Source organism: Oryctolagus cuniculus, chromosome 6 (genome assembly GCF_051225735.1).
Source record: "Oryctolagus cuniculus isolate XC-2025 breed Fujian yellow rabbit chromosome 6, ASM5122573v1, whole genome shotgun sequence".
Taxonomy (NCBI): domain Eukaryota; kingdom Metazoa; phylum Chordata; class Mammalia; order Lagomorpha; family Leporidae; genus Oryctolagus; species Oryctolagus cuniculus.
In genome coordinates, this window is record NC_142872.1 from 8,508,363 (window position 1) to 8,526,037 (window position 17,675).

Here is a 17,675-nt window from a genome sequence, read left to right on the forward strand (position 1 = left end):
GTAGTATGAAGGAAACATCAGCCCATCCAGCAGGAACTGGCCAATGCCATTAGTCGAACTAGAATGAATAGCCTTTATTTTCGTTGGGTCTCTTTTTGTTCACTTTGTTCCTCGCTCTTTTCAAACTGTATTAATTTAGCATCTTTTGTTACAGAAAATTATTTTTAAGCCCTTTAAATTCTTGGTGACTTACCTCTTTTAATTCTTTGGTGGTTCTTTTTGTCTATTTTTACTCCTCGCCCAGACCCTGAAATGTGATCTGGAAGAAACAGATCAGCCTTGAGCAGAGAAAGAGAATAGCTTGAAACCTGCGGCTTTTGTTTCGCACACTCTCCAGGAATTTGGGTCAACATTCCACCTGCCTTGTGTGGCCTTTCAGCTTCAGTTCCTCCTCGGGTTTAACCCACACAATTTCCATCCCTTTTGTGTGCGGAGTGTTCATTTTTTTGCTTCCTACATAGTCATCACTTACAGTTTTCCCTTTAGGGCTGGCCTATTTTTGATAACACCCTTCATCCCAAACCTCAACTCTGTGCCCTGAGCCAAAAGGAGTGAGAACAGGGCGGAAAGTACCCACGGACAGAGACAGAGACTTTGACCATCAGTCTCTTGGAACTCCTGCCAACCACTGTCGCAGGAGGACTAGAGTCCTGTGACAGCCAGGGTGAACAAAAACAGAATGCACCCACATTTGCTTACCAGATTGTCACCAAACGCTGTCATCACGCCTGTCTTTTGCTCAGACACCCTACGCTCTCATTCTGCAGTCCCCTGGGGCCCTGTCCACCTTTCAGGGACTTTGCTCACCCAGCCCAGTGTGCGCAGGTGCTGCTGGCCCCATCCACGGCCTCTGCTCCTCTGCTTGCCTTTGTTCACGCCCGAGCCTTGTGAGGCAAAGGGGCCCCCTTTCTTATCTGTCTTGCCTGACACCCCCAGTTTCCCTGCCCTGGACTTTCTTCAGATCGTGTTATTTTAAAACTGCGTTTGGACTTCAGGCAAGTTGCAAAAGTAGTATACGGAGCTCATGAACACGCTCCACTCAGCCTCCCCTCAGAATAACATCTTTTTTTTTTTTTTTTTTTTTTTTTTTTCAGGCAGAGTGGACAGTGAGAGAGAGACAGAGAGAAAGGTCTTCCTTCCGCTGGTTCACCCTCCAATGGCCACTGCGGCTGGCACACCGCGCTGATCCGATGGCAGGAGCCAGGTGCTTCTCCTGGTCTCCCATGGGGTGCAGGGCCCAAGCACTTGGGCCATCCTCCACTGCACTCCCTGGCCACAGCAGAGAGCTGGCCTGGAAGAGGGGCAACCGGGACAGAATCCGGCGCCCCGACCAGGACTAGAACCCGGTGTGCCAGCGCCGCTAGGCGGAGGATTAGCCTAGTGAGCCGTGGCGCCGGCCCAGAATAACATCTTAGGCTACCACAGGACAACACTCCAAAGCAGAAAGTAAATTAATCTGTAGACATCATCTGAATTTTTCCAGTTGTTTCTGTGGTCACTCTCGGTCAGAATCCAATGCAGTAGGTGTCTCCTTAGTCTCATCTGGGACAATTTATCAGTTTTTTTTTTTTTTTTTTTTTTTTTTTTTTTTGTGGTGTGTGTGTGTCTCATATTAATACTGTAGGGGAAAGAGAAATTGCTCCTCTGCCCCCTGAGGAGTCACTGGAATGAAGTGACAGAGAGAAATTCACTGGGAAAAAGCCACGTGTTTATTATGTGAATGGAGGCCACCAGGTCCTGTAGTGCCCCAGCACCTGTTGCAGTTCAGGAAAGACCTTGCACACCGCCCCCTGCAGAGGAGGGAGGGTGTGGGGAGTGCAGCTAGGGGTGTGGGGCAGAGGTAGAAGGGCCTGGGACAAAGTCCATTTGACCTCATCACGGCACCGCCCCTCAGTGACTCCTTGGAAGTTAGTGGGCGCCATGAGTGTGCGCAGGTATGTTGGCACATGTCTGTTGTCCTTCCTGTGATGGGAGCTGAACTCTCTCCAGGGAATGAATCCTCATGAAGAAGTGAGGTCCCCTGTGTTCCTCTTTTGTTGGAAGCCATCAAGGAGACAGGGGGCCTGGTGGGGAGCCTCCCCCAGGGCTCTAGGGGGCAGGGCACATGGGGAGGGCAGAGGAGCCTTGGGTCTGAGGTGGGTTCTGCTGCCTCCAAGCAGGCACAGGGCAGGATTTTTTTTTTCTCCTTCAAAATTTTATTTAATTTTGTTTGAGGAATGCAACTTCATGCATTTGATCTATACAGATTTGGGAACAAGGTGACGCTTCTCCCCATCTTCCTCCCACCCATAAACCCTTAATTTTCAGTTAAATTTTATACTCACTTTCAGTGCTCCAACAGCTTCTACCCTCATTTAAATTTTTTTCCACTTTATTTGAAAGGTAGGGAGACAGACACATACACACACACACACACACACAGAGAGAGAGAGAGAGAGAGAGAGAGAAAGAGAGGGAGAGAGGAAAAGGGACAGACAGGGACAGAGAAGGAGAGAGATGGAGAGAGAGAGGGAGAGAGGAAGAGAGAGAGAGAAGGAGAGGAAGAGAGAGAGAGAAGGAGAGGAAGAGAGAGAGAGAGAGGGAGAGGGAGGGAGAGGGAAGGAGAGGGAGGGAGAGGGGGAGAGAGATCTTCCATTCATTGGTTCCACTTGTGTCCACGACAGCCGGGACTGGCCGGCTGTATTCATTCTGGGTCTCCCTCGTGGGCAGAAGGGACACAGTCACCTGCTGCCTCGGAGGAAGTGGGCTCGGGAGGTGGGAGTAGAACCCAGGTGCTCGGACAGCTGCTCTGTATCCCAAGCCGCCTAACTGCTGTGCTGGGCCCTCTCCCTCTAACGGCTTCGTGGAATGTTTCTCTACTTGAATACGCCTGATAACTTCTTAGTCGTTGACTGCAGTCAGGCGTCCGTGTTGCGAGCAGTGAAACGTGAGGTTGTGACTTGTTCCTTCTCAGTTCATCGTATCAGGGGGTACCTGATGCTGATGTCCCCTTGGATCGCTCGGGCAGCTGCTGGCAGCTGAGCAGTTCTTCCGCGTGCTGCCGCGTCAAAGACTGGGTGCTCAAAATATCAGAGAGTTAGCCTTTAGGCTGGGAGTCTGGAATCCAGGTTTGCTCAGTGCCGTGTTGCCTCTGAAGGCTGGGTGGTGGGTGGTGGGTGGAGGGGTGGATCCTCCATTGCCCTGTCCAGATGCTCAGCCCCAAATATTTCTCAGCCTTCACGGCACAATGCGAATATGCCTCCCCAGGTGCATGGGAGCTTCCCTCCGATTTTCTCTTATTTCCTAATGCACAGAAGTCTGCCTTCCCCTGAGCTAATCCCATCACGAGGACACATCCGGAGCTCCCATAGGACAGCAGTTTTGGGTGGGTGGACATCTTGCAGCTCCTTTTGTAACTGCAGGTGCATCTCGGGAGTTACACTGAGATTTTGATAATCTTCTTCTTCTCTGTATATTTTATCTGCTAATTTCAGAAGGTGGGATGGTCCTTGCCGACTTCACTTGCTCCTCCGGCAGGTGCCATGTGTTAAGTGTTGATTTCCACAATTTCTTCTATGTTTATCAATTAGAATTCTATCATTAGGAAGAGCTATCTCTGTATTATGTAGTTATTTTTTAAATTATTTATTTATATTATTTGGATCCATACATTCTCAAATTGTAGGCTGTAATCTGGTTTACTGTATGAGTTTATGGATATAGTCCATTACAGCACTACCAATAATTTTTTGGTTGTGCTCATACTACCTTTTTTTTTTTTTAAGGTTTGCTTATTTGAGTTAGAGAGAGAGAGAGAGAGATACAGAGATCTTCCATCTGCTGGCTCACTCCCTACATGTCCATAACGGCCAGGGCTGGGCCAGGCCAGAACCAGGAGCTTCATCCAGGTGTCCCATGGGGATGGCAGGGGCCCCTTCTGCTGCTTTACCCAGGTGCATTAGCAGGGAGCTAGATGGGAGGTGGAGCAGCCGGGATTCAAACCAGCTTCCATATGGGATGCTGACACTGCAGGCGGTGGCTTTACCAGCCAGGCCACAGTGCCCAGTCTTGAGGCAGCGTGCAGTGCCCGTATAGGGAGGTTTCTCTGACAACCCACACTGCTCACCGTGCTGTCCACGTCTGTGTTCTGGTGTGCAGTTCTCTGGTCAGCTCCACATTTCCGTCCTTTCTTTTGTATCTGTTGACTTTCGTCTTAACTGTTGATTATCCTGTAGTCTCCTCTCCCAGCCTAGAAATGGTGCCTTGTAGTTCGTCAGCTTTCTCTTTATTCTTGAGGATTAAATCTCAGCGTTCAGCACACAGTAGGTGCTCAAGTTGCTTTAAGTTGATTGATGGATCTGCTAACTGATGAAAGCGCATTTTCTGTTTTCTTAGTGTCCAAAATTTTCTGTTCCCTTTTTAGGAATTTGATAACTGAATGTGTGATGTTCCTTTCTGAATTTAACAAGTCTGTTTTCTTTTTCTAGAATAAATTTCTAAGCACCTGGGTTTCCTGGTGTTAAACACTAAGTACTACTAACAGGGCTGCCTTGGGTTTAGATTTTGTACTAGCTTGAATGCACCACACAACTTTTCACCCACATTCCCAAAGCCTTAATTATGAGAGCATATCAGTATCCAGAAACAATTGCTAGTTCCTTCCTGAGACAGGGTGGAGTGAGTACATCTGGATACACGTTTTCTGGACGATTAAACCAAACAGAGCCAAGTCGCATCTAAATTTGATTTTTTTTTTTGAGTCCAGGCATTTGTGAACAGCTTTTGTCAATTTCATTTTGGATTCACTGTGTGAACACATGTGTATACCAACAGCAACTGGCTGCAGCTTGCGGGAGCTGTTGTCTACCTACTATGAAGCTACTTAGTGTAGGAGTGCATCAGCCACTGTGGCATATGCTGTGAAAAATCAAGCTAAACCTGGCTGTGTTTTTTTACTGCATTTTTGGAAGACTGAGTCCACTTAAATGGAGGATGTTAACAGAGCAAAAATGTGGGGCACTCTGTTTCCTTTAAGCCATTGGCTTTTGCAAGGAGTGGCAGCACATGGCACCAATAGCGTTAAAGATTACTGCAGGCTCCGCCTTGATCTACATGGATGCATGGTTTCATAGACAGTGAGAGTGGGGTTGAGGTTCTGTGACTTAGTGAACCTCGCCACAGGCTTCAGACTTCATCTTTCCAGCTAACTTTATCTGCATTTATCTTTCAGATACCAGAAAGTAAGTGTTTAATGTTGGACAAACATTGCACTAAAATGTATCTGCAAATTCCACTTGCAACAAAGATTGTTTTTGAAGATTGAGCACATCGCTGAAAGAAAAACCATTTGTGTGTTGAGTACTTAGACGGGCAACACAGGCCTGGGAGGATGCTGGAGAGAGCTGAATTCAGTGCTTCATGTACCTGGAAGGCAGGAGACTGCACCCACTGTCGTAACTGAGACTGAAGTGTGGGTACACCCAGGCAGGGCAGGGAGAGGACCGTGGTGGTGATGGGCGGGGGGCTAAAAGCACACAAGCCCCAGAGCAAGCCAAGGAGCCGTCCCTAGTGCAGAGGTGTGCGGTGGAGACTGATTTGCTTGCGGTGGGATCTGCCTCGTAGCGCTCGTCAATACCCAGCGGCTCCACAGCCGTGTAGAGCAGTCGGTACAACACTTTGCTCGTTTCGTTCTGGGCGACTGTGACAACTCAGACTGGGGAGCACTTGTTCAGGAGGAGGAAGAACAGACCACGGAAGGGAAGTTGTCTGCACTGTCCGCTCAGCTAGGGCACCCCGGGTGGGGATGGGCTCTCGACCTTGCCTGACTTGGCTCCCGAGGGGTACGGAGGATCTTCTCTGGATGACACCTCTGCTCTGGGATTTGCCCTTCTAACGATGGCCTCTACACTTTGTGTTTGGGATGTGTAGTTCCATGTAACGGGAGTGCGGTTCAGTGGAGGACGGCCTGTGTTCATCCCGGTATTTTCCTGTTTGTAGTCAGAGTGAACCACAGAAGGAAGAGGTCTCCCCAGCCAAGGGCCCACGTGGGAAATTGTTTATTCTGTCGCTTGTTCTGTGTAGGTCCCCTCCCTGCAGCCGTGGTGACGCGACTCATGAGAAGGGAACGGATCTTGGTGGTCTTGATTCTCCAAGTTGGGAGAATCATGCTGCACCTGACTCCCTGTCCAAAAGGAGCCGAGGTCATAGAACCAGAGAGCAGCCTCCCTACCCCCTCTGTCTTCACAGCACACTGCCCTCGTCTGGGGACAGCAGGGACCAAGTGCCCTGTGCCTGCCTTCAGTCCCTGGGTGGAGCAGCTGTAGCTGCTGAATTGACAGAATAAACCGCCTGTGCCTGTGCCGGTGCCCTGGCGCACAAGCCTCCCCTGAGAGGGGCTCCCACCCGCAGCTCTTGGAACCATTCGCGTCCACGGCTGGCTCTCCTCGGCGACAGTTTTCGCAATGCAGCCTTTGGCGAGGGGGACCTGCTCCTCCTTAATTCCAGCCTGGACGGACTGTGCAAGGACTTGTTTTCAGCACACAATAGACAATCGCCTCCACAGAGAACGATGGGTGGCTTTCAGCGAGTTGATTAATTCCAAATGATGTTGCTGAAAACAATTGTGGGAAGGGTGTTGGTGATGGTAAACGCATAATCTGCTGATTCTTATTGTGTCTTATTTGACTTGGCTGCTGTCACACGCCACGAAGCCTTTCTTTTGTGTGGCTCTTTGGCGTTGTCCTAGGTGAGAACTGGAAAGCCCGAGACCTCTTCCTGCCTCTAACCTTGATCGACCAGCTCAGCAAACCACTTAGCGCCGTGTGTCTCTTTTTCTTCCCTGTTTGGAGACAGTAGAAACATTCTTCTCACTTGGACACTTTTGTCCCAGGTACGCTTCCTGTTGTGGCTGGGACTGCCTTGCGGGCGTGGGGCATCGGACTGGAAAGCGGGGAGAGCCTGGCCCCAGCCCTAAGGCACTGAATGGGTTCAATGTCTGCACTGGGCTGGCCGCATTGACTCTGGCCATTCCCAACAGATGGAAGCCTGCATCCTTTGAGAATAGGGGAGAGCTCTCACATCAGCTCCTCCATTCACTGCACAAATGGTATCAGCACGCCATTGTGTGCTCCATCTGGCCAGCTCTTAGGCCTAAGCCACTCTATCTCCTCAGGGAGACAGACAAATAGTAAAAGAACAAGCACTTTGGAATAGATCACTCATTCATTGTAGCTTATAAATACATACGTGGAGCTGCCTATGCTGATTCTGGTTGGATTAGAACGCGCTCATTGTGGAATGCTGTCACTCGAGAAATCGGCTGTCGCAGCTGCTGCTCCCGTGTTGGGGTGTTGTTCGGGAATAGCTCACCTCGACCCAGCACCGTGCTGTGGGGGTGACTCTGAGTGTGGGTGTGAAGGGGCAAGGGGTGGGGCACAGAGACGGGTTGTGCAAGGAGGCACTTCCTGTGCTTTCTGTCTTGTCTGCCAGTGGTCGGCAGAGTTGGGTCTTGGATCCATGGAATGGGTTTAATGACTGGAGCAGTGACACATGTCAGGGAAGAGTGGCCCCTGTCCCTGAAGTGCCTCTGCCTGTTTTGTAGAGAGGCTGTAATACTCTCTTTGTGAACAGTGTTGCAGATGCTGACATTGACATTGCTACTGAAGATGCTGCCGTAGCACAGCACGGGGTGAGTGAGAAGGTTTTGTGTAACCACGTGCTGCGCATCTATGCTCTTTGAACATAAAGTTCACTGAGTTATTTTAAGTCAGCTGTTTGCTTCTGCTCTGTGACGTACATTAAGGAGAAGAGCTTTAATCATGGACATCGTTCTTGGCCAAGCGGGTGCTCGTGCCAAGACTCACGGGGCAGACGGTGTTCAGGTGCCTGCTGTGTGGCTTTCTTGGGTTTTGTGGTCTGAAAACTCTGTAAGGAAAACATGCATAGTGCTAGTCAACCTTCTTTCATTAAGAAAGCCATGGCCCTTCAAAATGCCGGTGGTGAACAGAGACAGTGCCGGGGCCAGAGATGAGGTGGGTCTGTCTGTGGCAGCTGGTTGGGTGTCGCTCCCCCTCTTCGTGGAGGAACGACACAGGACCCTGCGTTGTTCTTTCGTCTGCTCGGCCCTCCCCGGGTTTGCTGCTGGTTCTTCCTGGGTTGGCTACCGTCCCTTCCACCTCCGTGGAAGGGCGGTTCCCCCTAGCCACTTTCCCCACTTCTGCGGGGGAGCGGCACACCGCCAGCCGGCTCTCTCGGGGGCTGCACAGGTGTTCCTTCAGATAGATGTTCCTGGTGCATGTTGTCTCTCTCCTCCTTTATAGTCCTCTCCCACCAATCCCAACTCTGCTACCCACATGCCGAGCACGCTGCTCTCCTGCAATCAGGAGCAGGTCCTGCTGTTTATTGGTTGAACTGGAGGCAGCTGTGTAGAAGCTGTTTCCTCCTCTCCCAGCGCCATATTGTGGGCGAGCAGATGCATAGAATAAGTCTTAATTCCAGTAACTTAGTCTAGTCCGAGTTGCTCCTCACAGTTGGGGAAACCTCCCACGGTGCCTGCACCAGCAGGATTACCCTGTGCAGCGCCCCCAGCTGCCAGCGGGGACCCAGACAGCTCCTCCACAGAGTGATCTGACAGACCTCGCTCAGAGAGGAAGAGCGCCGAGCGGGCTGTGCTGTTGCGGTTTGGTTTTATGTTCCACGAGTGTGGAAGGTCACTGGGTGACTTTCTGGGATTTGGGAAGCTTTCCTTTTCCTACTGACCTTTCTAGAAGCTCAAGGATTCAAACCCAAGTTTTTGGTCTCCCTTCCTCCCCCTCCCCGCAGCGACCACCAGGAGAGAGCAGTGCAGGGAGGTGTTCCGTCACTTCACTGCCCATGTAGACTGTCGTTAGTTACATCTGAGCTGCGTGGGTTAAGCACCGTTAATGACATCCTCTGCCTCTGGGCGTCTCACACCTCAGTCACACAGATGCTGCTTCAGGAGCTAGCACGTGTGTGCAGGTGCGGTGGGGTCCCGGGCGTCATGTTTGCCAGTCGCTATGAGGACCTCTCAAGGTGCTGACTGAAGCTGGGCATCCGTATGAAGACCCACACTTTTTTTTACTGACAGCCGGGAGATGCACATACACCCAATGTGGCTCTTGGCATTAGAGGGCGTATCTAGCTGTGGTCAGCACATGAGATGTGGTTCATGGTCCGTAGGAGCTGTGGTTCAAAGGTATTGTGCAACGATACTCACGGATCACAGGTGTGGTGTTAGGTGGTCAGAGGGGACCAAGAGGATCCCAGTAGATGTGAGAAAGGTGAGCCACTCATCTTTACTGTCAGTGAACTAGAAATGCATCATTTCAGTAGTCCAAGGTGCAGCAACGATTTTGGATTCTGAAGCCCAGCAGGAGTGGAAGAGCTGCCTGCAGAGAACCAAGGGACCAGCAGAGAAACGACCAGGATTCGTCATGAACCCAAACACCTTCAATGCCTTTTACCAGCACAGGAGATACCCCAGCGCACCTGCCTCAGACGCTGCCAACAGCCCACGCTTTCATTCATAGGCAGGATAGCTGGTTTCCCTCCTTCATTTCTCAATGAATTCCTCAAAGACCAATTTATTGAAGTGAATTACTTCATTAGCTAACAATGTTAACACTAATTTTGCAATATCTTATCCTCCAAACCAACTTTGTTGCTATTTGTGTAAGTACTTGCTATCTTGTTTTATTTCTATAAAACGGGCTCAGTATCTGTTTACAAGGAAGCAAAGTTATGGAGGCGTGGTGCTGGAAGACAAGGGAGAGATGATGAATGACAGAGTGTGAGTAGTTACCTGCAGAATACAAAAAGAAGAGTCTCACCACCACCAATCGCAATATTTTAGGTTAAAGTGATGTTTCCGGCTTTTCTTACACCAATTTGCACCAGTCCTTTATGTCACTTTCTATGCAGGCACTAGCTTACGTATGCCATCAGGTGGTACAAATTTAATTCTTTTAATCTAATGTCTTAACTCAATAATTTCTGCCTCTCCGTAATTTCTTTTGATTCTTTTCCCATGGTGTTATCTCTCGGGCCCGAGCGAAGTTTTAAAAATCTGGTTTATTAAGAGCATAAAAGGCAAGAAGTAAGTGAACATATAGCAAACATCAATCTGTGCAGGACAATTATCAGGAAAATAAATGTAGCGAAATGTGTAGCTATCTTCGAAATCCCTTCATAAACCACAATATTGCTTCACATAAATTTAATAGGAACCAATCAATTTGCTCTCATTATTATTTAATGTCCATGCAGTGCAAAAGTGTACACATGACTCTGAGCTAAATGCAATTGTGTCTGGAAACCAATAACATAGGCCTCATTTAGTGTCTAATTCCAGGAGGGTTATTACCCATGGAAAGAGCCTCAGGACAATGATCCTGCTCATATATAAATAAAATTATATCAGAAAGGAGAGCGTAGTTGGGATGGTGAATTATAATTTGTGGAATTTGCTGTTACTTTAAATTAATAGGCAAGACTTTTATTGGAAGTACAGAGTTGAAATTACAGAATTCCATCCCTGGGCAGGTTTCAACTCGAGTTTACCATCAGATTGATTGCGTTCATTTGGTTTGTCAGAGCCGCCTGCCTCTTCCAGCGACAAACAAAAGGGTTAGGCATTTGGATGAAATGCAACTTCCGAAAGCCGCCTAATACATGATGCAAACCTCCTCTCCGGAGTGCTGCCCAGAGTTGCAGTTGGGAGAACAGTGGTGGGGTGTGGACGAGCCAGGGAGGTGTGACAGAGAAGACACAGCTGGCTCTTGCCTTAACTCAGAGATTCATAAAACTGTGTTATGTAAAGACATACTGTGCCGATCAGCTGGGGGCGTGGAGACAAGGTGGTTCCTGGAAAAGTACTCAAGCCACCGAGAGTGGCGAACTCCGCACCTTGAGTGAGGCCTGATGTTGATAAGTATCAAGAAATGCTGAGAAATGTTTTTTTTCCCCAGTTTTTTTCTCATCAGGGCAGGCTCAAGCAAAAGCATAAAAATGTCTCTCCTTTGAAAATAAGCCCGGGAGCAAGAGTCACAGGGTCTTTGAGAAACACCAGCAGCATCTGCCTGTCCTAGGCCGAATACAGGAAATGCTGATTTGGTTTTTTGTTTGTTTGTTTGTTTGTTTGTTTTAACTTACCCTGGGTGTGGGAGGAGAGGGGGTAGAAGGAGGCCTCTCAGCTGGAATTTCTGCAGCCAAGTTCCCTCGCTAGGGGCAGTGTCCCAGCAGCAGGGGTGCGTGCACAGACAGCCATTGGCTGCTGGTGGGTAACGCTCCTCCTCTCTGAATCCACCTTCAGGGGTCCTGGGGAGTGAGAGGGCTTCCTCACTCATGCCCAGCCCGCTTCTTTCCTCCCCGCTCGGTGCCTTCTCTGGGGCGCTCAGGCGAGCCACCCTCTCTGTCGCCGTCTCCTGCTGGTGTGCGGGTGCCTGTCCTGTGCTGTGTCCCCAGTCAGACCCTGTCCACATTATTATGCTGTTTTATGGCTGAAGGGACTGTGGGTGCAGGGAGAGCGAGAAAGTGACAAACTGGCGACTGTGACTACAACAGAGCCCTCAGAGGGAAAACCAGTGAAAGTAGAGAGAAAAATCTCTCAGAAGTAAAAAAAAAAAAAAAAAAAAATCTAAAAATTCAGTGAAATGAACTGTTCTGTTTTGTGGAATTAAAACAACCACTAAGTCCTCTTACACTTCTATGGAATAAAAGCATCTCATTAAATACTATTTCAACCGGTGCTAACTGGATAACATGGGGGTTTCCAAACACAATTACTTCTTATTTCCCGCTTTTCAGTTCACTGAGAGTATCCAAGGTAATGTGGGACTTTGGTGCTAAACTGATTTTCTGTACGTGAGTACTTCGTTGATGCGCTGAGTAGAAGGCATGAGGAATTCTTTCCTAATAGATGGATCTCATGTTGTCTCTTTACCTGAGCTCCCTGGGTTTGAGTTTCTATCTACTGCATCACTCTTTATTCCAGTGCGTAGTGTCGGAGTCTTCCCCACTGTGTGTCTTAATAAGTCACTGCAAGTCACCAGGACCACTGGACCGACTTGACTTCCATCATTGCTCTCGTCCCCGGGGTGTGGGAGGTGGGTAGAAGAGAAGCCCATTGGAGACTGGAGGCGAGGGTGACAGGTGCCTGTGGCTACCCTGAGAGGGGGGAAACCCTCATACCTGATAGCCACCAGGGGATGCTGATGTGGAGAGGCAGTGACCTGGGACTAAAAGCAGGACTAAATTAAACTGACTGTTAGGAATAGCACATGAGGGTAGTTGTTCAGCATGTAAAGTACCCACCACAGCTGAGGAGTCTGAGCAGGCAGGGCGTGTTTGTTACACAGGGACTTGACCTTAAGGCTCAGCTAAGTTTGTGGTGTTGGCCTCTTGTCCATTCCTCCTGGGCTGGTGCATGCTGTTTCTCCCGTCTGGCCTCGGCACCGAGAGCAGGCAAGTGTTGACACGAGGATGGGTGGCCTCGCTTCATGTGAACGTGCATAGCCACAGTTGCACACTGAATCCACATGGGTGAGTCTGAAAATGCCACCACCTGAGCACCCATCAGTCTTTGCGTCTCTGGTTTCCTTCTGGGGAAGGCGGATCCCTCTTGAATCAGTGGCCTTGTCCCTGCTGGCTCTTCCTTCTTCCTGGCTCCCATCTGTCCACAGTACTTGTCTGTGCAGCCTTCCCCAGCCTTGCACTCTGCAAACCTGCCCCGTGCCTGTCCCAGTAAGGGGACCATGGGGGTGTAAGTAGAAGTGTTTGAGTGGAGATTCTCTGCCTGCATTTGGATATCTGTGTCTTCAAAACAAGTCTCTTGTGTTTACTTCTCACTGTTCTTTATCCAGTGCACCATCATTAAAACACCCCAGTCCTGCCCCACAGACCCTACATCGCTAATTTGCAAAGAAAACTTTTCTAGGCCGGCGCCGCGGCTCACTAGGCTAATCCTCCACCTAGCGGCGCCGGCACACCGGGTTCTAGTCCCAGTCGGGGCGCTGGATTCTGTCCTGGTTGCCCCTCTTCCAGGCCAGCCCTCTGCTGTGGCCAGGGAGTGCAATGGAGGATGGCCCAGGTGCCTGTCCACTCTGCCTGTCCAAAAAAAAAAAAAAAAAAAAAACCAAACTTTTCTAGTTTGTACCTTACAGGAAGTAGCTGCTTCACTGACAGTGGACCTTTCTGTCCTTGACATTCCTGGGTCTCCCCGTGCTTCTCTCTCCTGCCCCATCCCCCACCTTGGCTCCATTAGCTGTGCCTTATCCTGTGTCTGTAGGCTGTGGCCACTTCCAGCCTCAGCCCCACTCAGCTCTGCAGGTGCAGGCTCGGGCTCACCCGCCATTGTAATGACCTTGCACAACTGGCGCCTAAATGAACTTGGCTTCTTTCTTTCCATGGGACGTAAATGAAGAAGCCCAGCTGCTCCCTGGGTGTCTCTCCTCCATGGGGCAGTCATCTTCAAGCTGCTTGTCCTTCCGGATTCTCCTTGCTCGGTGGCTCCCACGCATCCACTTGCCCGCACCAAGACACTGCCCATTTCTCTAGAGTCAGGACTGAATTCAGGTGATTCTGGTTATCTTCTTTTTATTTATTTATTTATTTTTGGCAGGCAGAGTGGACAGTGAGAGAGACAGAGAGAAAGGTCTTCCTTTGCCGTTGGTTCACCCTCCAATGGCCGCCGCGGCCGGCGTACCGCGCTGACCGAAGGCAGGAGCCAGGTGCTTCTCCTGGTCTCCCATGGGGTGCAGGGCCCAAGCACTTGGGCCATCCTCCACTGCACTCCCGGGCCACAGCAGAGAGCTGGCCTGGAAGAGGGGCAACCGGGACAGAATCCGGCGCCCCGACCAGGACTAGAACCCAGTGTGCCTGCGCCACAAAGCGGAGGATTAGCCTAGTGAGCTGTGGCGCTGGCAGATTCTGGTTATCTTCTAAACACCAGCGCCGACTCACCGAGTCCTCCGCTGTTCAGATCCCCTCGTCCTTCACCTGCTGGCTACAGCGTCCGCCATGCTGGAGTCTTTGCCTTTAGTCTCACTGCCAGGCCTTTTGCCCTGGAGTCGTCTCCCCAGCCTGGATGTGTCACCTATGCCATGCTATCCCCACACACAAAGGCTTTCGTCCGTTAGCTGATGTCCTCCATCCACTGCTTCTGGGCCATTGCTGCCTGGAGTTTAAGTAGGTGCAAACCCCAGAAATGCTGACCCATGGACGCAGCTCTCGAGAAACGTGATGCTCTTGCCTAACTGGTTGTGTGTGTGTGTTTTTTGTTTTTTTTTGTTTTTTTTTGGACAGGCAGAGTTGGTTCACCCCTCAAGTGGCCGCCATGGCCAGTGTGCTGCAGCTGGCACACTGCGCTGATCCAAAGCCAGGAGCCAAGTGCTTCCTCTTGGTCTCCCATGTGGGTGCAGGGCCCAAGGACTTGGGCCATCCTCCACTGCACTCCTGGGCCACAGCAGAGAGCTGGACTGGAAGAGGAGCAACCAGGACTAGTACCTGGCACCCTGTGGGGAGCAACTCGGACTAGACTAACTTACTGGAATTAAGACTTATTCTATGCATCTGCTCTCCCACAATATGGCGCTGAGAAGGGAAACAACTTCTACACAGCTGCCTCCAGTTCAACCAATAAACTGTGGGACCTGCTCCTGATTGGAGGAGAGCAGCGTACTCGGCGTGTGGGTAGCCGAGTTGGGATTGGTGGAAGGACTATAAAGGAGGAGAGAGACGGCATGCACCAGGAACATCTAAGGGGAACATCTGAGGGAACACCTGTGCAGCCCCCGAGAGAGCCGGCCGGCGGTGTGCCGCTCCCCTGCGGAAGTGGGGAAAGTGGCCAGGGGGAACCGCCCTTCCACGGAGGTGGAAGGGATAGTAGCCAACCCGGGAAGAACCAGCAGCAAACCCGGGGAGGGCCGAGCAGACGAAAGAACAGCGCAGGGTCCTGTGTCGTTCCTCCACGAAGACGGGGAGCGACATAATGGTGCCGTGACTCGGATATGAAGCCTAGGCAGGGTTTAGTGTCATTCCTCCATGAAGAGGGGGAGCGACAGCGCCCCAACCGGGACTAGAACCTGGGGTGCCGGCACTGTAGGCGGAGGATTAGCCTAGTGGGCCATGGCACTGGCCACTGGTTGTGTTTTGTACCAGCTCTTCTTGTTTTCTGCAATACTCTGAGAAAACCTGTGCACTCTCTAGTTCAAGTTCGGTCTTTAGTTTGGGAGTTGATGCCTGCCGTCCTGACCCACGTACCCTGTAGTCCTTTTCTATGCTTTTGCAACACTCGGAGGAAGCTCTACTTGGAGTTATCAGATTATCAGTGAAAATCTACTGAATTCTCATAAGAATATTGACAGTGAGAACATTATCTTACTCTCCTATGTCTTCTCACTGATGAGTTCCAATGTATAGGATTGTTGAATCTATGATTTCCAGACAGGTGCAACACAGCTGACTTGTCCTAAGGCAGTTAACCTGGGCTAAAACTCGCATCAGTTCCAGAAACCATGGCGTACATAAATCACTGTGCAATCCCTTCCCAAGTGTTTCCTTCTTACTCTTCTTTGTTCTTTCCACTACCTTCCCCTTCCCCACCCCCACTTACCAAGAAAGATCCAGCAATTGCACAATGCTTAGATTGCTGGTGGCATTGTGAGGATATATGGAGTGAGTAGGCAGTCTGGCAAGACCAAAGATCCTTCTGTAATAAAAAAATACTCGAGGACTGAAGAATTCTAATCCCCCAGCTGCACTCGGCTGGCCAGGGCGAACTGTCAGTGCCTGAATGAAGTTTCTGTCCAACTGGCCAGTCTGAAATGCCAGCGTGGAGCTTAAAAGAAGGGGTTTGTTGTATAGGACAGATTTCTGTTCTATAAATGCAGTAGAGTACAAATGCAAGGATTAAAAATAAACCTGTAAAATTTGACAGCTAATAGAGCTCTCCTGATGCTAAAAGGCGATTGGGAAACAGCTTGACGGAGAGAAAAAAAAATGAGTGAAAAGGGAGATCATGAATACATGGTGTGGAAGGAGTAGGGCGTGCCCAGGAATCCCTGGCACACACGCAGTTTGTGGAAACGCACGGTGATCCTGCAGCTCTTTAACCACTTGGGAGTTGTCGTTGGCAGAGGTGCAGATGCGGGCTTTGAAGGTTCATGTCCCTGTTTGAATGCACTAAGGGGAGTGTTTCTTGTTAGTCAAGCAAAGAAGAGACCTTGACTTTTATCTGAAGTTTTGTGCGTTACATTGAACTTGAACAATGAGCCTAGGAGTGTGAGATCCTGTGTGTCTAATGTGTAAAGTTGTAGAGACATCACCGTGTCATATACTGCGTCCAGTCTTTAAAATAAAAACTGTAAAATGTGATGAGGATCATGTAAAGCAGTCTACTCTTCATCTCTCCCACCTAATCTCTCTCTCTCCCTCTCCCTCCCTCTCTCTCTCCCTCTCCTTTTCTCTCTCTCCCTCCCTCTCTCCCTCTCTCTCTCCCTCCCTCCCTCCCTCTATCTCTCTTGCTCCCTCTCTCTCTGTTTATTTGAGAAGACAGAGAAATAGAGACCTTCCCTCCACTGATTGACTCCTCACATGGCCACAGTGGTTGGGGCTGGGCCAGGCTGAAACCGGAAGCCTGGAACTCCATCCCTGCTCCCGCGTGGGTAGCCTTACGGGGTGCTGGAGTGGAAGGGGAGTGGCCGGGGCTCGGCCTGGCACTTAGATGTGGGGTACTGGTGTCATGCGTGGCAGCTTACCCTGTGCTACAGCATCAGCCTCCTCAACCTGGTTCTCCCAGCTGTAGTATCTGGGAGTGAAAAGATATTTTTGCACACATGTTCCTTTCTATGATATGTGATAATGATCTCGCCTATTTAGATGTAGAAGGAAGTAATTAGTCTTAAGAAATGCGTCTGAAGAAGGTGCAAAGTCACTTAACAAGTTTGCATAGGTAGAATCCAGTCTCCCATACCTGGGCCTCCCTCACAGGGTTAACCATGCCAGGAGCTTCCGCCTCTGGGAATGTAAAAGCCCCACGGGGGCCCCCGCCTCGACCCAGGGAGGTGTTCAAAGTTGACTACTCTGCCGCCTTGTCTTCCTGTTCTTTCTCTGCCCTTCGCTGCCATGAACCCACATTCTGATGTATAGAGAAAAGCCCCATAAACCGAGAGCTGCAGGTAGGCGTTGGGGAAGGACCTTCTCCTGGGGTGGCCTGGATGCCGTGGGCAAGGAGCTAGAGTCACTGGGCTCTTTGGCTGTGGCATGTGGTCCTTCTGTCAAATGACCTCTGACCTGGTATCTGTCACCCCTCCTGTCCCCTCCACAGTGGCCTTGATCTCTAGCACGCACTTCTGCTTCTCCCCACCACCTCCCCCACCCCACTCTGACGTCTGCTGCCTCCTTCCCCTCGCTTTTGCCGTAAAAGTAATCACTTTAATCAGCTGACTCAAAGTCAAGAAGAGAGAAAGAACTGCAGGATGCCCTGTTGTCTGGTCCTCAAATCACCACGTCTTAAGTGAGTGAGGTAGATTGTAGAATTCCGTCTGACCTTGGTAGACACTTGTTTGTCATCCATGCTTCTTAATTCTCACTCTCATTGCTCTTGAATCGGAACAAGCCCTGCGCAGTGTCCACTGTCGGTACGGAATGATGTGACTTGGATAGAAGTTTCGCAGTTCCGC

General features: G+C 50.2%; 1 long non-coding RNA gene across 8 annotated transcripts in view; it reads left to right on the plus strand.

Annotated features, from left to right (window-relative positions):
* The window catches only part of LOC149126003 (uncharacterized), a 611,412-nt gene that overhangs the window by 211,734 nt on the left and 382,003 nt on the right, over positions 1-17,675 (plus strand). Inside the window, exon 1 of one of the 8 annotated variants that reach the window (XR_016235113.1) lies at positions 6,659-6,868. The exons of the other annotated variants lie outside the window; for them this stretch is intronic. This is a non-coding gene — a long non-coding RNA (uncharacterized LOC149126003). Of the gene's footprint in view, positions 1-6,658; positions 6,869-17,675 lie in introns of those variants that run through there. 8 annotated transcript variants of the gene reach the window in all.